The 23,633-nt window shown below is 40.9% G+C and overlaps 1 non-coding gene across 1 annotated transcript; it reads left to right on the top strand.

Annotated features, from left to right (window-relative positions):
• The first annotated feature begins 23,065 nt into the window (after positions 1–23,065).
• Positions 23,066–23,172, top strand: LOC127124064 (small nucleolar RNA R71). Its single transcript, XR_007803704.1, has one exon. It is a non-coding gene; the product is annotated as a small nucleolar RNA R71 (small nucleolar RNA).
• Positions 23,173–23,633: the final 461 nt, after the last annotated feature.

The following is a 23,633-nucleotide window of genomic DNA, read 5'->3' as shown; positions in this document are numbered from 1 at the left end:
AAGCATCTGAACATGAAGTAAAGTCTAGAAGCTCTAACTCTGAACAAATGCCTTCTGTAAACTCTGAAGTTATCAGCGCCATCTGAACTTTCAAGAGATAACATCAGAAGCCAGATTCCCAGATACACGAAGACTCTAATCAGAATTGTTAATCATGATGAAGTAACGTTTAAGCCAAGTTAAAGTTCTGCAAATGGATTTCCTCAATTAGAAAGAGACGTTAATCTCCTCTTCCAAGAGAGAAGATACTACTTGTGGTAAGTAGTCACTTCTAAAAGAAAAAGTCTCCTGCAGAAGCTATTTATGGAATGGCGTAATTACATCTCATTATCCACCAGATTCAACTCTACTTCAACTCTATTTCAACACTACTTCAACTCCTATATAAATAGAGAAGAAATCAACTTTCAGGAAGTAAGAAATCACTAGCCAAAACTATACTGAAATTATATCACGCTCAAGAAAAACATCTTTGTTCTTCAAAGATTTTCACTAGCTTTTGCTTATCAAGTGAAAAATTTGTTCTTAAGTTTGTAATATTTGCTTTCTTAGAAGCACTCTAGATTACACATCTTGTATCTAATTTTTATTTGATTTCCTCAAGTGACTCTTTGTAGTCTGTAGACTTGAGAGGACTAAGAGACTTTCTTCTCTCTTAGGGGTTGTTTGTAATCTTTCAAGATTAGTGGATTAAGTCCTTGTTGAAGGCGAAATCACCTTGGCCGGGTGGACTGGAGTAGCTTTGTGTTATAAGCGAACCAGTATAAAATCATTGTGTGATTTCATTTTGCAAAAGCGCTTATTTTTTCAAACAATTCAAACCCCCCCTTTCTTGTTTTTCTCACCTTCAGGGCTGAGGTTGCTTCAAGGGCAAGGCATTGTGGTGCATAGATGAATTAGGGTTTCCTTGGGGAACAAACCTCAAACCCTTTGACTTGCTTTGATCAAAATGATGAATTGAGATGCTAGGGAGGCATATATGATGGATGAGAGCTTTGGGAACCATTATCATGCTTGCTATCATCTCCTCTTGACCTTATCATTGCACAAAGGATCTCCTTGAAGCTCTTGACCTGGTGATTGCTCTAGCTACAAACAAAAGATGTTAGTGACATATTTTTGTGCTTTTGGTTAGTAAAAAAAATAAGAAAAGCAATGATATACAATTCAAGCATGCTTGGTGATCTCAAACCACTCACAAGAAGTCCCTCCCAAAGGCAAAGGGAACCAAGATGCTAATGATCCTTGAGGCAATGCAAATGCAATGTTATGATGCCATGAGGGATCTTAGGGACAAAATTAGGGTCCTACATAGGCCACGTGCATATCATCGAAATCTTGCATCCTGTAAAAGTTAAGAAAGTGATCCTAAAAATGCAAACCATTCAAATTTTTAGTCTCAATGCAAAATATGATAAAATAAAATAAAATTAAATAAATGCGAAAAAGTAAAATGAAAGAAAAACCATGGGTTTCCTCCCACGCAGCGCTTGTTTAACGTCATTAGCTTGACGATTAGAATTTATACACCTATAGTAGTAGGGATTGGTTGATCAATCAGGGTGTGGCTTGAGTAGTATGCTGGAATGTCTCCTCCTTCGTAGAGTTTCAGTCTTTGTCCATTTACAATGAATGGACTATAAGTTTCGTTCTTGATTTCTACGGCTCTGGATCTCAGAATATTGGATACTTCGAAAGGACCAGGATCGCCTATATTGAAGTTTTTCTTTACTATTCTTTTATCGTGATAGGATTTTGTTCTTTCTTTGTATATTTTTGCATTCTCGTAGGCAGATTACCTAAGTTCTTCTAGTTTGTGAATGTCAAGGGTACGCTTTTCTCCAGCGGTCAGGTAGTCTAAACTCAAAGGTTTAATGGCCCAATAGGCCTTATGCTCTAATTCGAAAGGTAAGTGACAGGATTTTCCATAGACTAGTTGGTACAGAGTAGTTCCTATAGGGGTTTTGAAAGCAGTTCTATAGGCCCATAATGCTTCTTGAAGCTTCTGAGACCAGTCTCTCCTAGAAATAGAAACAGTTTTCTCTAGGATTTGTTTTATCTCCCTATTGGACACTTCTACTTGGCCACTAGTTTGTGGATGGTATGGTGTTGCTACTCTATGCCTAACTCCATATTTTCTTAAAAGTTTGTGAAATGTTCTTGATATAAAGTGTGATCCTCCATCGCTTATGACTAAACGTGGTGTTCCAAATCTAGGGAATATATAGTTTTTAAATAGTTTGATTACTACCCTAGTGTCGTTTGTGGGTGCAGCTATAGCTTCAATCCACTTAGACACATAGTCTACAGCTACTAAGATATACCTGTTTCCTAAGGATGGTGGGAAAGGTCCCATGAAATCTATACCCCATGCGTCAAAGAGTTCTACTTCATGAATGTTTCTTAGGGGCATTTCATCACGCCTTGAAATGTTTCCAATGCGTTGGCATCTATCACATTTGACAATGCAAGCATATACATCACGCCACATGGTGTCGCATTACGCGAAAAAACCGGCGGGAAAACAAGAACAACAGAGCCGCCACCGTGCGTTATTTATCCCAAAAGAGGGAAAGGAAACGCTCAGAGTAAACCTGGAAAAGACATGGTCTCGCGACCAAAGAGAATGGGATCGGGAGTCGGTTATGCGAAGGGAAGGTATTAGCACCCCTACGCATCCGTCGTACTCGACGGGATCCACGCACAATAGGAAGGAAAATGGTTGCTAAAAACGCTGCTCACACACACACACTGGCTGAAAGAGACACAAGAAAACAGACAAGACTGACTCGGCAGCATACCGCATCCTGGGCCTACTTAGTCTATCAAGTAGTTCGGACCGAGGAAACAACACATGCTCGCTAGGATATCGCATCCCATGCATACGTATCTTCTTGGAAGAAGAAGAATCAGAGCATTCGTAGCTCGGCTAACACGCACACAAACAAACACAGGCAAAGGCAAACGTGGAACCCGAATGCCAACCACTGGACTTACATCAGCATCCGAACCAAAACACACACAAGGGGGCAAACGTGGAGCCCGAATTCCAATCACTGGACTTACATCAGCATCCAAACCAAACACACGCAAAGAGTGTGGAGACACAAAGGTTGAAAAAGAAATAGGGCGCCCGGAGAGATCAGCTCATCTCCTGCCTACGTACCTCATCTGGTATGAGGATCAGGGCGACGTAGTTCCCCTACGGAGGGACACAGGACTAGCCTAACCAGATAACAGAGGGAGACACAACTAGGGAGACTACGACTCGAGCCTAGATGTTATCATGCAAATCATCCCTAAGTTAAGGTTTCTAGCTAACTGGCACAGGAAGCAAGCCTATCCTAAACATGACTTGCACAGGAAGCAAGCCACACCAAACCTAACTTGCACAGGAAGCAAGCTAAAGCAAACCTATCTTGCACAGGAAGCAAGTCAAACAAAAACACAAGCACAAGTAGCACACACTATATGCAAGCAATGGGCTCAATCAAGGTTAGGTTTTAGTCGAGGGGTCATATCAACCTCAACAAACAAACCACTGGAACTGGGTAGTGTTAGCTCTTAACCCTAACATTGAGAGTTAGGGTGAAGCTGATGAAAGGTGAGTGAAGATGAGACTTCACAGCTCTTATCCCTGGCCTGGGAGAGCTTAAGACAAGAATGTGTGGGTTCAGAAAGGGGGAACCCTTCTACACATTTGATACTGACTCAACTGTACAATTGTACAAGATCTTGGGTTTGTATCTGCAATGCATCAACACAGTGGTGTGAGCAAAGCAGATGACACACAGAATAGCAGGGGATAGATTGCATATCCCTTGGGTTCTGCCAATTGCCTCTTCACTTAGGAGGTCTTTGAATATATACAGGGACAAATGTAAACAGTCACAAACATTGCCTCTTAAGGAGGACTTCAGACAGTTGCCTGGCCAAGTAACAGGCCAGGTCTTCCAGACTACATGAAGATAAGAAATTATACCTCAATGCAAATTGCTATTAAGCAAAGCAAAGCAAGTTCTTAAAGAACTAAGCAACTAATGGTACCTGAAACCAGTCAAACAGAATCAGTTCACAACTCAAAGTCAAACCAAAATAAGATAAGGATCAACAGTCAACACAATCAGTTAAATGTGCAATGTACAAAGCTCAAAGCAGGTGAGCCAAGCAACCTACAAAACAAATGAGTTAGTTCATGATAAACAATCAAACTCATTCAATTTGTATTGATCTCTTTGAAACATTTGTTGCTTAACCTGAAACAACAAACTTAAACATGAGCAACATGACCACTAGGACAAGCCTAGGGTCAAAAGGAGATGAAAAGTTTAAAACAGCAAGGGACAAGTGCCCAAAGTCAAGACAAATCAATCAATAAGCAAACCCAAGTGGTTTCACAATCATATCATTTATCATAATCATTTCACAAGCAAATTTCATGTCCATCCAATTAAGTATGAGAATTTCACAAATCAAATGAGAACATGTGTCACAAAAAGTCAACAAATGACCAAACAGGGGAGAAATTGCCAAAACAAATAGGAAATGCATTCAAAAATTCCAGAACAAATCACATGTGAACTAGACATCCATAAGTACATTCATGCAAAAATCCAGACCAATTTGAGTTCACTAAGCATGGTAATTAAAATCATGAAGTTGGACATCAATGGTGTGACACAAATTGTCACACCCCTATTCAAAAAATCATATCTCCACAACCAGCAATGATAAATTCACAAACTCTACACCAAAATCACCATAAACATGTCTAGTTTAAGCACAAAAATTTTGGGAAGCATTGGGTTTGCTTATTGATTGATTTGGTAAGACATACATAAAATGGACACATATAACAAACCCTAGCACATTTAAAAATCCATTCATGCAAAAAATATGGAAAAATCATGATAAAAAACTAGAGATCAAGAGGAGTATTTTGCAAAAAATCCCATGAAATTTGGATCAAAATTGAGTGTGCTATGATTTTTGGAAGATGGTGTCACAAAATGAAATAAAATGAAGAAATAAAATGATTTAATGAAATAATGTGACACGGAATGGCAAAATTGTAAATAGGGGAGTCACTAAGTGAAACGCTGCGTTTCACTTAGTGAGGTGTCACGCTGTAATTCGTGCATGGCAATAAAACAGTGACAAAAACATGCAAACAAAGCTTCAATCAGCCAAACACGATCTGGGCATTTTAGAATTAGGGTTTGTTCATGCTACAGTACATGTTCATCAAGATGAAGAACAAACTTTCCAGAAATTCGAAACAAACACCACATTCAAATCATCTCATCATGCTAATCAATAATCCAACACTAATTTTTGCTAACTCATGCTAACATGGATGAACCAAGCGAAAACATATTCACATGTGAAACTTCATGTCAACATAACTTTCAAAATACACAACCAAATGCCACGATTTAAAGTTCAACAGAATCAGCATGGAAAGACCTTTCTAAAGCATATCATAATTTTGAAAATGGTGTGATTCGAAAACTTACCAAATTTGGAGCACAGTGATGATTTGCTGGTTGTTTGGTTGTACAAGGCTGAAACAGATGAACAATGTTGCTTTAGATGATGAATGGTCAAGGAGTTTTAGCTCAGCAACCTTTAAAATAGCTCCACTCAAGATCTGCCATGGAAGAAGGTTGATGAAACAGTGCTGTATAATGGTGCTACAGTCGTGGTTTGATGCTCACAAATGCTTCCAAAGTGATGGTGAATGATGAAGCAACCAACACAAGTTCGAGCTCTTTTGGAGTTTTCAGCAAAAAATCAAGATGGAGAAAATGAATGTTTTGAGAGCAAGAGAGTTTTTGATCTGTTTTGTGAAAGTGGCTAGGGTTTTCTCAGCAGAAAAATGACATATATACTCTGTTTAGTGTTTGTAAGCTTGGTTAATTATGGGGTAATTGGATTAGCTCAAAATGAAGTGTTATGGTAATTAGTGAAATTCCACTCATGTTGCATGTCCATGTGCTACAGCTGCGAATTGGGCCTTAGACAACATCCAAAACATGATTTCTGAATAAATTCAAATGGTAGAATGTGTAGCAAATAGCTATTTTGAAAGTCAACTTTTTTACCTTTCCTTTTTAATTCAAGTCAACTAAAAAATGCCATTTTGATTGGAGAATTTTTGGTGGATTGTGATGAAAGATTTGGATAGAGCACCTCAAATATGACTTGTAGCAAAAAACCTCACTCAATTTGGCCAAATGGTTTGGAAGATATGCCACTTTGAAGTTCGAAAATTCTTGAGAATGATTTGATCATAACTTGTCAACCATAAATGAGAAATGAGTGTTCTTGGACTTTTTGGAAATGGGAGAACAAGATCTTTAACTTTCATGTTGGGAAAAATTTCATTTGAAGCTTGTATGATGATGTAAGTTTGAGGAGAAAAACTTTCTATTTTTGGTAGTTGAAAATTACAGGTCACCTGCCATTTTTAGAAACTTTTTGTCTGACTTCAAATTCTTCAATCTTGACCTTTGAAATGTTGAATGAGACTTGTATGGACATGAATGAACCTTTTCAAACCATCTCCCCCCTTGAAATCCATGAAATCAGGCACAGTTGACCACAGTTGACCATAGTTGACTTTCTAGGGTTTCTGGTGGACTGTACATTGACTGATGACTTCTGAGCACCCAATCCTTGACCAAAACACTTCAAAAGGACCCCTAGGTCATGTGAACATGTTGGAACAACCCTAGGGCCTTGCCTCAATGGAAATTGCACTTGCTTGCTTGATTGACTGATCTCTTGACCAGTTTGACCTAATTTGTCAATTGAGGTTGCACTTGGGCAAAGGACAATGCAATGCTATGTAGTGGACTATGTTAATGTTATGACCTAATATGAGAATGTATGTACAAAAGGTAGGTGCAAATTTGAGGTGCTACAGCTGCCCCTATTCAATCAACTGGGAACCCGAATGGATGAGAGCGACGGCTGTCAGACTTTCAGGGTAAACAGGGATTGAATACCAAGAACCGTAGAATTTGCACAATACAGGGATCCATCAATGGAAACGTCCACTGGGGTTTGATATTTATTACTGGATATTTTTGGGTTTTTCTTTCAAAGGATACGGCCACATCCAGACATCACAACGACGATGAATGGGAATAGAAATCACAACTAGATGCCAACGGACAACTAGGAAAAACTCAACGTTTATCGGAACCAACGGAGAGGTACCCAGACATTAATGAATGACTGGAAGAGATACAACCATACGTTAACGAACGAAATGGGAAAAACTCAACGTTTACCGAAACCAACGGAGAGGTAACCAACTGGGGACGACCAGGAAAAACTCGACGTTTACCAAGACCAACGGAGAGGTAAGCAACTGGGGACGACCAGGAAAAACTCGACGTTTACCAAGACCAACGGAGAGGTAAGCAACTGGGGACGACCAGGAAAAACTCGACGTTTACCAAGACCAACGGAGAGGTAAGCCAAGCATCAACGGATGAATGGGAAGACTCGACCGGACGTCAACGGACGAAAGGGAGAAGCTCGACGTTTATCGACACCAACAGAGAAGGAGAATCAACTGGGGACGACCAGGAAAACTCGACCAGATGTCAACGGACGAAAGGGAGACTCGACCAGACATTAATGAATGACTGGGAAGGGGTATACAATCAGACGTCAACGGACGAATGAGAAAAACTCGACGTTTATCGAAACCAACGGAGAGGAGGATACTGCTGGGGATAATGAACACAACCAAATCATCAACGGATGACCGGGAAAAACTCGACGTTTATCGACACCAACGGAGAGGAGGATACTTCACTCGGGAAGGAGGATGACGTTACGAACATCGAAAGATGATGTTTACAGACATCAAAAGAAGACCAGACACTTACGCATGACTGGGAAAGCACCGAAAGATGGTGTTTACCGACACCAAAGAATACCAGACATTTACGCATGACTGGAAATCACCGAAAGATGGTGTTTACCGACACCAAAGAAACAACACACGCGGGTGTTGGCAGGAAGGAACACCAAGGATACCGGGTTGTAGGTATGAAACAGGTGACCGACCAAAACGTGAATTGGTTTGTGTTCCAAAACACTCATCATCCTGAAGAGGGCTTAGAAAAGCAGCCTTGTTAAAGGATGGACATTCGATTCCACAAGGAATACGAATCTTACTCAGCCGGGGAGGACAAAACTTCGACCCAAGAGCGCATGAGACATATTATCTATAGCCGTCAAAATGTAGATAATACACTCGCATAGCAGATTATCCATAACCGGGTTGTAGGTTGTTAGATGGATAAACGACCGAAAACATCCTGAAGAGAGCGAAAGCAAACTTGTTAAAGGATGGACATTCAATTCCACAAGGAATACGAATCTTACTCGACTGGGAGGGACAACACTTCGACCAACGAGCGCATGAGATATATTATCTATAGCCGTCAAAACGTAGATAATACACTCGCATGGAAGATTATCCATAACCAGGTTGGAGGTTGTTAAATGAATAATCGACCGACATCATCCTAAAGAGAGCGAAGGCAAACTTGTTAAAGGATGGACATTCGATTCCACAAGGAATACGAATCTTACTCTGCTGGAGAAAACAATCAAAAGATTGACCAAAGAGTGCATGAGATATATTATCTATAGCCGTCAAAACGTAGATAATACACTCGCATGGAAGATTATCCATAACCGGGTTGCAGGTTGTTAAATGGATAAACGACCGAAAAGAAAGGCATCACGGTACCAGGCTAGGTATGCAAAAGATGACCAATCAAAAAAGGATAAAGTTGCTTACTCGGAGCAAGTATCCAAAAAGAAGGGGAAGACCCAATGGGGACAGTACTATCAATACCACAAAGAGGGGATTACATCTACCGGTTTGTAAGCAGAAAACCACAGAAAAGTAACCAGTCATCGACCAGGATGAGCACAAAGGGTTAACTCTGCTAGGGGATGAAAGTGGGATTTTACAGCTACCAGTTAATAGGTAGAAAACCACAAAGATAGGACTTACAACTACCGGTTTGTGGGTAGAAGCCAACAAATTCCGCTGAGGATAAGATGAATGAGTGCTGGTTAGTGAGCAACTATTCATTTATGCCCCAGGGAAGCACAAGAGACAGCCAACAGGAAGCCCATTTAGGATCGATCCAAAAAGGCAGACTGAAACAAGACTCATCCTAATGAGGAAAGAACTCAATAGGGAAAATCCATCCCGTGTAGGGAGGGAACGGAAACAACCGTCATCCACGAGGATGTATCTCAGTGGGGAAGTGGCAGGAAAGGATAGACACTTTCTGCTTAAAGGGTTGGCTCTACATGGAGAGATCAGACACACCCACCTTTGCTAGTAAAATCTACTGGAGAGATCTGTATCACCAAATAGCAGGAGGCAACAATCAACAAATACCCGGCAACAGCTGCAACATGAGTATCCGAATGCTATGATTATGCATGTATGCATTATATCTAAAGAATGTATGATGAATGCTGACAAACAGACATGCTCAAACCACAGGTCCGGGAATCAACCATCCGGAGAGAAAACCAAAGTCACTAGAGAGCCAAGAAAATCCACTGGAGGCTGGGACAATAGGGAACGATCATCATCCTGTAGGGGAGAAAGGCCACCAGAGGCTTCCGAAGGGATCGTCAGTCATAACCGGAGAAAAGAGTTCAACATACTGGCGGACGCGCCACAACAACTCGTGCTGGAAATCAGAGATACTCAGAAGCAACCCGATCTCTGATGAGGATAGATAGGCATAGAGAAAGCTCATCATGCCAATAACTCCGCTCGGGGATCTGTCTGAGGGACATGATGGAGTACTGGGATGTCAATTTGCAAAATACTGAATCTTCCAAAGACAAGCACCCATGTCGGGTGGAGAGGAAGACTGCTCTGCTGGAGAGAGGAAAGTTGAAGTCTTCAGTAAACACTCTGCTTGGGACTGCCCCACAAAGTTGTTCAAACAGCAAACTTGCTAGGGATGTCTCACAATAGGGCTCAAACAACACTCTACTGGGGATGCCCCACTATAGGTGCTAATAGGGACTTGGAAGAAAAAACTGCACTGCCGGGGACATGAAGATGAACAACTTCAACCAACACTACACTGGGCAACCTCGCTGAGGAGAAACCATGAAAATGTTCCGCAGGACAAAGATACAGTCATGCTCGAGATACGAACAATTGTCTTACTTGTTGGTAATCATACCACCCTTGGGAGAGCACTGTGGGTCTCCTAAGTATCCTTCCATCATTGTGAAGGTTCACTTTGTTTAAGAACAATTTTGAAAAATTTGTTTATTTTGAAAAATAATGATACTTTATCAATTAAAACATGCAAAACGTTTGTTGAGTTGAAACAAATAAGAGTGCAAATAATTGGATAAAAGCTCAAATTGATGTGATGGAATGGTAGTCTGCAAAGGGCGAGACTCCATAGATCTGTACAAGTTTGAAATCAGTGATATATATTGGAGAGGACTACATTGAACATAATGACCCTTTCTCTACCATTCTGAATTTCGATGTATTCGGAGCTTCGGTCGACGACGCATCGAGAATTCCTGGCGGATGACAAATGTAGAACACGGTCTTGTCAGGATGCAGTTACTTGCCAAATCCCTAATTTTTGCCTAGATTGCCCCAGTGTGAGGTGCTCAACCTAGCGGGATGCAAATTCTTTTTTTTTTTTTTTTTAATGTCTCTAACTTTTGCCTGGATCGCCCTTTCGGGTTTTCAATCCACCGAGACGCTCCTTTTTGCCTAAGTCGCCCTTTGGGGTGTTCGACTTAACGAGCTGTTTTTGCTCTTTTTTTTTTTGTTTTAGGCGAAGTATTTCTTGACTGCATCGGAATTCACAGGACGAGTGAACTTCTTCATCCATTGCTGTAAGTGTCAAAGCACCGCCTGAAAAGGCTCTCTTGACAACACATGGACTTTCATAGCTTGGGGTTCACTTGCCCCTGGAATCGGGCACGAAAGACAAGACTTTCTTGAGCACAAGGTCCCTCAGAAAACACGAGGCTTGACCCTCTTATCGCGTGCTTTCGTCACTCTCTGCTGATATAACCGACCATGACACATGGCAGTTAATCTCTTCTTTTCGACCGAATTTAGCATTAGTCAACTTGGGACTTTGAGGGTGCTATTTTTCTTTTGTTCTTTCTTTCTTTTTCTTTCTTTGTTTTTTGCTTTTGATTTCTTTTGATTTTGCACCCCCTTCTTTCTTTGTGTTTTTTTTTTTTTTTTTTTTTTTGCATTTTTTTTTGATGCCCCAGTTGGCTGTTCTGCTGATTCTCGAGATGCAGCTGAGTGATCTTCTTTTCTTGCTCAAGAAGTCGGGAAATCTCGTTAGGAATCCCTTCAACATCATCTTCTTCCGCTTCGAATACAGGGAATTCAAAATTGGGAGATGACGTCAGATCCTTATGTTCAATGGGTTTGAGAAACAACCTGCATAAAGATTTTGATATGAAAAGCTTTTTGGAAATCAAACAAGACAATCATTATGCAGATGAAAAGATTGCTTTTATTCTTGTTTTTATGGTTTTTTGTGATCACCAATTTCATGTAAAAAGCGAAAAGGGAAAACAATTGGGAAAAACAAATGTTTAACATGCATTTATTTGAATGAAAATATCATTGCACAAAATATTGCCAACAATGTCATCACATCTCCTTTTGGCATGGGAGAAGGGTTTTTAAACAAAGTGATTATTACTCTGACTTATGAACAACTGTAGGAACGCCCACAGCGACCCAATTGTGATAGATCCCACCAGGGATGACAACTGTCGGTATCCTTTGCATCAACAACTTCTACTTTTGAACAAACCTCCTTGTTGAAAACTCAGAAAAACAACCACCGCCAGCCCGGGACTTGCCGTCTTCAAGCTTGATTAACACGGGGACCTAAATCCTCAAAGCTCAGAATACCTGACCTCACAAGGTCTTGAACCTTCATCTTCAGCTGAAAGCAACTATCCACACCATGACCAGGAGCACCCGAGTGATACACACAATGCTGTTCAGGCCTATACCACCACCGAGGGTTGACGGGTATAGCCGGCGGGTCTCTGGGAGTAATCAAGTTCCGCTCTATCAAAGAGGGATACAGCTCTGCGTAAGACATAGGAATCGGGTCAAAAATGATCCTCTTCCTCTCATTACTCGTGCCAGCTTGATTATCATTGGGAGGCTGGTAAGCCTGCTGTTGCGGACGATGTTGCTGATGTTGATACTGCTGAGTTGGTCTTCTCTGCTGTTGTTGAGTTTGAGTGGCTGGAATAGTCACAACAGCAACTTGCCGATATTGTCCTCTATTCACACTCCTTCGACGGTGCACAACATTTGTCTCACCCTCTCCCCTTCTGGGTGCCCTAGAGGATGGCTTTTTAGAACTCGAAGAACTTGAATAGCCAGAATCTTGTATCTTTCCTGCTTTGATAAGGCTCTCAGTTCTCTCCCCACAGACAACAACATCTGAAAAGCTTCCAAATGGGAAACTCCCCATTCGGTCCATGAAAACACCCTGCAGGGTTCCAATGAACATGTCAGTCAGCTCTCTCTCCAGCATCGGAGGTTGCACTCTTGCGGCTAGCTCGCGCCACCTCTGGGCATACTCTTTGAAGCTCTCACCATTCTTCTGACACAAGCTCTGCAATTGGGTTCGGCTCGGCGCCATGTCCATGTTGTGCTTGTATTGCCTCAGAAAGGCTTCCCCCAAGTCTCTCCAGCTTCTGACTGATTCTCTCTTCAATTCCATGTACCAGTCCAAAGATGCCCCAGATAGACTATCTTGGAAAAAGTACATCCACATCTTCTCATCGTCAGTGTAAGCAGAGATCTTCCTGAAGTAGGCCTGCACGTGGGTGCGAGGACAAGAGGTACCGTTATATTTGTCAAAAGACGGCGCTTTGAACTTGTAGGGGATCTTCAACCCTTCCACCAGACCCATGTCGGTCACGTCAAACCCAAGGGAGTTCTGACATTCCATGACTCGGATTTTCTCAGCAAGAGCATCCACTTTTCTATTCCTCTCTTCGGTTCTCACAACGTCATCGTCCTCACTGAGGAGAGTAAACATGTCCTCTTGTCTGTCAACAATCGGAGCAGGATGACGAATGGGAGCCTGGGTAGCTCTGGCATTAATAGTCTCTGCAGCAAGAGGCTGTCCATTGATTCTTATTCCTCTGAGTTCATCCCCCACGGCATAGTCATGCCCGGGAGCAGCAGCAGCGACATTGTCATTCACCGGAATACCCACTGGTGAAGCACGACTGGCAGGTGGAATCACAGCTTCCTGTCTATGGGCTAAGGCACGCAGCTCCTCTTGCCCCTGAACAACCCCTTGCATCATGCTCATGAACTGGGCCATGTTCGCCCTCATCTCAGCTAGCTCAGCTTGAACCTGGTCCATACTCCTCTGTTGATTCAGTCTGGTTGAGTAGCGGTGTGGTCTCTGATCAGCTATCCTGCCTGACACAGGAACCATAGTGAGAAGTCACGTCCCCAAACATGTCTGTAATGCAAGGATGATATGTGCATGATATGCGTATGATGCAGATGCTATTTTATCATGAATGATCCTGGAAAGGATATGAATATGCGAGTCAACTTTTTTTTCTTTTTTTTCCATGCATTATTATTTTTTTTGGAAAATAAACATGCTATGATGCTAATGATGGAGCCAAGACTGGCAGGCTGTGCATCTCGGAACACAGGATCGAAGCTTCGGCTTGAACTCGGAGTCGCAATTCATCTGAAACCCAAGGTCAATCTGATCAACTGGCATCTGAACCCATTCTGAGGAGCCAAAACACTATCTGAGCGAGCACCCTCAAATTCAGCCCAGGGATCCGAAATAAACGGAACCCTCTGATCAATACCAGGGTCGAACCTCCGGCGCCCAGAAACAAATGTCCAGATTTCATAGTCACCAACAGTACCGGGAGTCACCAACTGTACCTGTTAAAATGATCAATCCCTCCCCACTCACGGGTGTCATCTAGGCCAGGGTAAGGTCGAGAGAAACGCAGGATAAATAACCCTTTCAAGAATATCATCCTGTGCACACCAGATGTATGCACCGATAATACCCCATCAGAATCTGAACTGCTCGTGATATCAATGTTCCGCTAAGTGGCGTACACCACCCGCTTCCCATGAATCACCCTATTCCTAGGTTTCCTAGATTTCACTCATGGCCTGGGTATTGGGCCTTTTACCTCGAGTGACTCCCACCCAACAGAGAGAAACAACACAGCCAACAATGAATATGAATGAATGCAAACATCAATGCACATAATAAATGCACATATATACAATGAATGCAATAAATAACAACACAAAGCAACCAGAACCCTAACCTAGAGAGCGCTAGGAGAGACTCGCTCAGGGAAGATGGACCAGCAAGAGGTCAACTTCTCTAGTAGTCCCTAGTGGAGTCGCCAGCTGTCGCATTACGCGAAAAAACCGGCGGGAAAACAAGAACAACAGAGCCGCCACCGTGCGTTATTTATCCCAAAAGAGGGAAAGGAAACGCTCAGAGTAAACCTGGAAAAGACATGGTCTCGCGACCAAAGAGAATGGGATCGGGAGTCGGTTATGCGAAGGGAAGGTATTAGCACCCCTACGCATCCGTCGTACTCGACAGGATCCACGCACAATAGGAAGGAAAATGGTTGCTAAAAACGCTGCTCACACACACACACACTGGCTGAAAGAGACACAAGAAAACAGACAAGACTGACTCGGCAGGATACCGCATCCTGGGCCTACTTAGTCTATAAAGCATAGACATCAGAGTCTAAGTAGTTCGGACCGGGGAAACAACACATGCTCGCTAGGATATCGCATCCCATGCATACGTATCTTCTTGGACGAAGAAGAATCAGAGCATTCGTAGCTCGGCTAACACGCATACAAACAAACACAGGCAAAGGCAAACGTGGAGCCCGAATGCCAACCACTGGACTTACATTAGCATCCGAACCAAAACACACACAAGGGGGCAAACGTGGAGCCCGAATGCCAATCACTGGACTTACATCAGCATCCGAACCAAACACACGCAAAGAGTGTGGAGACACAAAGGTTGAAAAAGAAAAAGGGCGCCCGGAGAGATCAGCTCATCTCTTGCCTACGTACCTCATCTGGTATGAGGATCAGGGTGACGTAGTTCCCCTACGGAGGGACACAGGACTAGCCTAACCAGATAACAGAGAGAGACACAACTAGGGAGACTACGACTCGAGCCTAGATGTTATCATGCAAATCATCCCTAAGTTAAGGTTTCTAGCTAACTTGCACAGGAAGCAAGCCTATCCTAAACATGACTTGCACAGGAAGCAAGCCACACCAAACCTAACTTGCATAGGAAGCAAGCTAAAGCAAACCTATCTTGCACAGGAAGCAAGTCAAACAAAAACACAAGCACAAGTAGCACACACTATATGCAAGCAATGGGCTCAATCAAGGTTAGGTTTTAGTCGAGGGGTCATATCAACCTCAACAAACAAACCACTGGAACTGGGTAGTGTTAGCTCTTAACCCTAACATTGAGAGTTAGGGTGAAGCTGATGAAAGGTGAGTGAAGATGAGACTTCACAGCTCTTATCCCTGGCCTGGGAGAGCTTAAGACAAGAATGTGTGGGTTCAGAAAGGGGGAACCCTTCTACACATTTGATACTGACTCAACTGTACAATTGTACAAGATCTTGGGTTTGTATCTGCAATGCATCAACACAGTGGTGTGAGCAAAGCAGATGACACACAGAATAGCAGGGGATAGATTGCATATCCCTTGGGTTCTGCCAATTGCCTCTTCACTTAGGAGGTCTTTGAATATATACAGGGACAAATGTAAACAGTCACAAACATTGCCTCTTAAGGAGGACTTCAGACAGTTGCCTGGCCAAGTAACAGGCCAGGTCTTCCAGACTACATGAAGATAAGAAATTATACCTCAATGCAAATTGCTATTAAGCAAAGCAAAGCAAGTTCTTAAAGAACTAAGCAACTAATGGTACCTGAAACCAGTCAAACAGAATCAGTTCACAACTCAAAGTCAAACCAAAATAAGATAAGGATCAACAATCAACACAATCAGTTAAATGTGCAATGTACAAAGCTCAAAGCAGGTGAGCCAAGCAACCTACAAAACAAATGAGTTAGTTCATGATAAACAATCAAACTCATTCAATTTGTATTGATCTCTTTGAAACATTTGTTGCTTAACCTGAAACAACAAACTTAAACATGAGCAACATGACCACTAGGACAAGCCTAGGGTCAAAAGGAGATGAAAAGTTTAAAACAGCAAGGGACAAGTGCCCAAAGTCAAGACAAATCAATCAATAAGCAAACCCAAGTGGTTTCACAATCATATCATTTATCATCATCATTTCACAAGCAAATTTGGTCAAAGCATGGCATATAGAAGCTCAAAGAAGTCAACAGAATGATTCAATTCAAATTCAATCATAAACATTTCAATAAATCATCAAATAATTCATGATCAATCATCATCCATAACATGATAAGCATATCAAATTTCAGCTCATTTGGATAAAGGGAAGTTGGTCAATGAAAATCAGAAAGGCAAGGCAAGTTCAAACATGCTCAAAGAAGTCAACCAAACATGCACCAACTTCAATAAATTATAAATCAGTGACAACATATGAGAAATGAATGAGACTAAAACCATGATAAACCTTAAGATGTCTACTAATCACATGTCAAATTTCATGTCCATCCAATTAAGTATGAGAATTTCACAAATCAAATGAGAACATGTGTCACAAAAAGTCAACAAATGACCAAACAGGGGAGAAATTGCCAAAACAAATAGGAAATGCATTCAAAAATTCCAGAAAAAATCACATGTGAACTAGACATCCATAAGTACATTCATGAAAAAATCCAGACTAATTTGAGTTCACTAAGCATGGTAATTAAAATCATGAAGTTGGACATCAATGGTGTGACACAAATTGTCACACCCCTATTCAAAAAATCATATCTCCACAACCAGCAATGATAAATTCACAAACTCTACACCAAAATCACCATAAACATGTCTAGTTTAAGCACAAAAAATTTGGGAAGCATTGGATAAAGTATCACCATTTCACAATTGATTTGGTAAGACATACATAAAATGGACACATATAACAAACCCTAGCACATTTAAAAATCCGTTCATGCAAAAAATCTGGAAAAATCATGATAAAAAACTACAGATCAAGAGGAGTATTTTGCAAAAAATCCCATGAAATTTGGATCAAAATTGAGTGTGCTATGATTTTTGGAAGATGGTGTCACAAAATGAAATAAAATGAAGAAGTAAAATGATTTAATGAACTAATGTGACACGGAATGGCAAAATTGTAAATAGGGGAGTCACTAAGTGAAACGCTGCGTTTCACTTAGTGAGGTGTCACGCTGTAATTCGTGCATGGCAATAAAACAGTGACAAAAACATGCAAACAAAGCTTCAATCAGCCAAACACGATCTGGGCATTTTAGAATTAGGGTTTGTTCATGCTACAGTACATGTTCATCAAGATGAAGAACAAACTTTCCAGAAATTCGAAACAAACACCACATTCAAATCATCTCATCATGCTAATCAATAATCCAACACTAATTTTTGCTAACTCATGCTAACATGGATGAACCAAGCGAAAACATATTCACATGTTAAACTTCATGTCAACATAACTTTCAAAATACACAACCAAATGCCACGATTTAAAGTTCAACAGAATCAGCATGGAAAGACCTTTCTAAAGCATATCATAATTTTGAAAATGGTGTGATTCGAAAACTTACCAAATTTGGAGCACAGTGATGATTTGCTGGTTGTTTGGTTGTACAAGGCTGAAACAGATGAACAATGTTGCTTTAGATGATGAATGGTCAAGGAGTTTTAGCTCAGCAACCTTTAAAATAGCTCCACTCAAGATCTGCCATGGAAGAAGGTTGATGAAACAGTGTTGTATAATGGTGCTACAGTTGTGGTTTGATGCTCACAAATGCTTCCAAAGTGATGGTGAATGATGAAGCAACCAACACAAATTCGAGCTCTTTTGGAGTTTTCAGCAAAAATTCAAGATGGAGAAAATGAATGTTTTGAGAGCAAGAGAGTTTTTGATCTGTTTTGTGAAAGTGGCTAGGGTTTTCTCAGCAGAAAAATGACATATATACTCTGTTTAGTGTTTGTAAGCTTGGTTAATTATGGGGTAATTGGATTAGCTCAAAATGAAGTGTTATGGTAATTAGTGAAATTCCACTCATGTTGCATGTCCATGTGCTACAGCTGCGAATTGGGCCTTAGACAACATCCAAAACATGATTTCTGAATAAATTCAAATGGTAGAATGTGTAGCAAATAGCTATTTTGAAAGTCAACTTTTTTACCTTTCCTTTTTAATTCAAGTCAACTAAAAAATGCCATTTTGATTGGTGAATTTTTGGTGGATTGTGATGAAAGATTTGGATAGAGCACCTCAAATATGACTTGTAGAAAAAAACCTCACTCAATTTGGCCAAATGGTTTGGAAGATATGCCACTTTGAAGTTCAAAAATTCTTGAGAATGATTTGATCATAACTTGTCAACCATAAATGAGAAATGAGTGTTCTTGGACTTTTTGGAAATGGAAGAACAAGATCTTCAACTTTCATGTTGGGCAAAAATTCATTTGAAGCTTTTATGATGATGTAAGTTTGAGGAGAAAAACTTTCTATTTTTGGCAGTTGAAAATTACAAGTCACCTGCCATTTTTAGAAACTTTTTGTCTGACTTCAAATTCTTCAATCTTGACCTTTGAAATGTTGAATGAGACTTGTATGGACATGAATGAACCTTTTCAAACCATCTCCCCCCTTGAAATCCATGAAATCAGGCACAGTTGACCACAGTTGACCATAGTTGACTTTCTAGAGTTTCTGGTGGACTGCACATTGACTGATGACTTCTGAGCACCCAATCCTTGACCAAAACACTTCAAAAGGACCCCTAGGTCATGTGAACATGTTGGACCAACCCTAGGGCCTTGCCTTAATGGAAATTGCACTTGCTTGCTTGATTGACTGATCTCCTGACCAGTTTGACCTAATTTGTCAGTTGAGCTTGCACTTGGGCAAAGGACAATGCAATGCTATGCAGTGGACTATGTTAATGTTATGACCTAATATGAGAATGTATGTAAAAAAGGTAGGTGCAAATTTGAGGTGCTACACATGGTAGGCCAGAATAGGCCAGCTTGAAGAATCTTGGCGTATGTCTTAGAGGTGCTCGCATGTCCACCATAGGGTGCAACATGACAATGCTTGATAATACTATTTACCTCTTCTTCTGGAACGCAACGACGAAAAATGCCATCTTTACCCCTTTTGAAAAGGAGTGGTTCGTCCCAATAGAAGTTTCTCACATCGTGGAAGAATTTCTTCTTGTGGTGGTAGTCAAGATCAGGGGGTACTATATCAGAAGCTAGGTAATTAACGAAGTCTGCATACCATGGTACGTTACTAATTGCTAAGGAATTTTGGGGATGCTCATCAGGGCTTAGGTTATCATCTTCAAGGGTTTCTACTCTAGCTATCAGTCTATCATAGGCGAAATCATCATTTATGGGTACTAGTTTAGGTTTTAGATGTTCTAGCCTACAAAGGTGATCGACTACTACATTTTCAGTGCCTTTTTTTTATCTCTTATGTCTAAATCAAACTCTTGTAGTAATAGAATCCATCGGAGTAACCTGGGCTTGACATCTTTTTTACTTAATAGGTAACGAATGGCAGCATGATCGGTGTAAACTATAATTTTTGCTCCTACTAGATAAGATCTAAATTTGTCTATAGCGAAAACTACAGCGAGTAATTCTTTTTCAGTTGTTGCATAGTTAAGTTGGGCAACATCTAGGGTTCTACTGGCATAATAAATGGCATGTAATTTTTTATCTTTCCTTTGTCCTAAAACGGCTCCAACTGAATAATCACTAGCATCGCACATTATCTCAAAAGGTTCCGACCAATCAGGCGGTTTCATAATAGGTGCAGAGATTAATGCTTGCTTTAAAAGATTAAATGCGTCATTACATTTTTCATCGAAAATGAATTCAGCATCTTTCATTAAAATTCCAGTTAAAGGTTTAGTTATTTTGGAGAAGTCCTTAATAAAACGCTGGTAGAATCCAGCGTGTCCAAGAAAACTTCGGACTTCTCTGATGGTTTTTGGTGGTTTTAGGTTTTCCATAACTTCTATTTTAGCTTTATCTACCTCTATACCTTTTTCAAAAACTATATGTCCTAAAACTATTCCTTCGGTCACCATGAAATGACACTTTTCCCAGTTTAGCACGAGGTTCACCTCCACGCATCTCTCCAGGATTTTCTCAAGGTTAGCAAGACAATTGTGGAAATCAAATCCGCAAACCGAGAAATCATCCATAAACACTTCCATGATACCATCAAGGTAATCTGCAAAGATTGACATCATGCAGCGTTGGAAAGTAGCTGGGGCATTACAGAGGCCGAATGGAATTCGTCTGTAGGCAAAAGTTCCATAAGGGCATGTAAAGGTAGTTTTTTCATGATCTTCTGGGTGGATAGGTATTTGGAAGAATCCAGAGTATCCATCTAGATAGCAGAAGTAAGAGTGTATGGCTAGACGCTCCAACATTTGGTCTATCAAGGGTAAAGGGAAATGATCCTTCCTAGTTGCTTTATTTAATTTTCTATAATCTATACACATCCGTCATCCTCCTTCTAACCGTTTTGCTACATGTTCGCCTTTATCGTTTTGCACGACTGTGATGCCTCCCTTTTTAGGTACTACATGCATAGGGCTCACCCACTTACTATCCGAGATTTGATAGATTATACCTGCCTCAAGTAACTTAAGAACTTCCTTTTTAAAAACATCACTCATTATAGGGTTATTCTTCTCTGATGTTTCCTGGAGGGTTTTGAATATTCTTCGAGCGAAATCCGATGCATGCATACGGATGGGGTTATACCTTTCAGGTCAGAGATATTATATCCTAAGGCTGAGGGATATCTTCGTAAAACGTCTAAAAGTTGGTTCGTTTCCTCTTGGCTCAAGGTAGCACTGACTATAACTGGACGGTTCATCTTTTCATCGAGGAACTCATATCTCAGGTTCTTAGGCAGTTCCTTAAGTTCTAAGGTTGGTTTCTTAGGGCATGGCATAAGATTTGCGGTAAGGGATAAACATTCGTAAAGGTCATCATCGACGTAGGGTTTCTTAAAGTCATCATCTTCCCTGAGAGTTGATGGTAACTTAATTGTTTTTATAATTTCTTTTTGTTCTAATTCTCTAACACATTCATCAATGATATCTAAGGCATAACACGAGTCTCCCATCATAGGTGCCATAAGAAATTTCGAAAGTATAAATTCTATTTTCTCGTCACCTACCTCAAATGTCAACTTTCCTTTCTTGACATCTATTATGGCTCTTGCAGTCGATAAGAATAGTCTACCTAGAAGGATTGGTATATCATTGTCCTCTTTGATGTCCATGACAACAAAATCAGTAGGGATAAATAACTGACCTATCCTAACATGAACATCTTCTAAAATGCCTATCGGATATTTAATAAATCTATCGGCTAACTGAAGTGACATCTTAGTGGGTTGTAATTCTCCTAAGTTTAACCTCTCACACACTGCTAAAGGCATTAGGCTCACACTAGCTCCTAAGTCTAGAAAAGCTTTTTCGATGACATGATTACCCAAAAGGCAAGGAATGGAGAAATTTCCAGGGTCTTTATCTTTCTTTGCTAATTTGTCCTCAGAAATAGCATTACATTCCAAAGGCTTCGGATCGTCAAGTCTACGTTTGTTGGTAAGGATGTCTTTGAGAAATTTTGCATAAGAAGGTATTTGGGTGATGGCTTCTGTGAAAGGGATTTCTACATGAAGTTTTTCTATAACTTTAATAAATTTTTGATACTGTTTATTGATCTGGGTTTGTTTGAGTCTTTGCGGATATGGTATAGGTGGTTTATATGGCGGGGGTGGTACGTAAGTTTTATCTTTAGGTTCTTCTCCTTTTTCTTGACCTTCCTGGTTTTCAGATTCCTCTGGTTCCTTTACTTCGTCCGTGGGTTTGGTACATTCCTTAGAAGTTTCGGGTTCACTCAATCTAGGGTTTGGTGGCTCATCATAAGCGTTCCCACTTCGTAGGGTAATGGCATTGGCTTGTCCTCTCGGATTTTGTTGAGGTTGTCCAGGGAGTTGTCCTCCAAGTGTAGTCTAAGGGGCTTGGTTTAAAGCTACCTGAGAGATCTGGGTTTCAAGCATCTTAGTATGAGTAACTATTTGGTCAACCTTGGTTCCTAACTGAGTAATCAATTCGTTAACATGAATGTTCTGGTTCATGAACTCCTTGTTTTGTCGGGTTTGAGCGGTGATAAAATTTTCCATAATTTTCTCAAGGCTCGGATTTGGTGGCACATGTTGCATAGGTTGATTTGATTTAGGGGCTTGATAACTAGGTCTCGGAGGCGCATTATTTTGGATAGGGTTATTGTTTTTATAGGAGAAGTTCGGGGGATTCCTCCATCCAGGGTTATAGGTATTCGAATATGGGTTCCCTTGGGTGTAGTTCACTTGCTCAGAGTGGGTTTCGTTTAATAGACTGCATTCTGCAGATTGGTGTCCTTTGGTTCCACATATCTCACAATCCGACGAAACTGCGGCTACAGTTTTCGGGTTTATGCACATATGTTCGACTTTGAGGGTTAATGCGTCCATTTTCGCTTGCATCATGTCTATAGAGCTTAGTTCATGCACTCCTCCTTGGGCTTCCTTCTTCTCAACTATCGCTCGTTCGACTCCCCATGATTGATGGTTTTGAGCCATATCTTCGATGAGGGCACTAGCTTCAGGATAAGGTTTGTTCATCAGAGCACCGCCTGCGGCAGCGTCGATGGTCATCTTTGTGTTGTAATGAAGTCCATTATAGAAGGTTTGAATGATTAACCAATTTTCTAAACCATGATGTGGGCATGCTCGTAACCACTCTTTATATCTCTCCCAAGCTTCGAACAACGATTCTCCTTGGTTTTGGGTGAATCTAGTTATATGGTTTCGAAGAACGACGGTCTTACTCGGGGGAAAATATCTAGCAAGAAAAACTCTTCTAAGGTTATCCCAAGTCGTAATGGAATTGGGTGGAAGGGAATCTAACCATGATAGGGCTTTATCTCTGAGGGAAAAAGGGAACAATCTTAAACGTATTGCCTCAGGAGAAGCTCCATTGGTTTTAAAAGTGTCTGCTAATTGAAGAAATATTTTTAAATGTTGGTTTGGGTTCTCAGTAGCGAGACCTGCGAATTGTCTCTGTTGCACTAGTTGCAACAGGGATGGTTTAAGTTCGAAATTATTAGCTGGGATGGTTGGGTTTACTATACTAGAACTAGGTTCTTCATTTGATGGTTGAGCGAAATATTTAAGAGGTCTTTGGTTTTGATCTTCGGCCATAGCTCTCTTAATTCTATGAAAGAATAAACGTGCGCGAGCGTAACGTTCAGGTTACGCCAGAGGGTATACTAAGCTTA

Source organism: Lathyrus oleraceus, chromosome 2, assembly GCF_024323335.1.
Source record: "Lathyrus oleraceus cultivar Zhongwan6 chromosome 2, CAAS_Psat_ZW6_1.0, whole genome shotgun sequence".
Taxonomy (NCBI): domain Eukaryota; kingdom Viridiplantae; phylum Streptophyta; class Magnoliopsida; order Fabales; family Fabaceae; genus Lathyrus; species Lathyrus oleraceus.
This window is presented reverse-complemented; position numbering and strand designations above follow the sequence as displayed.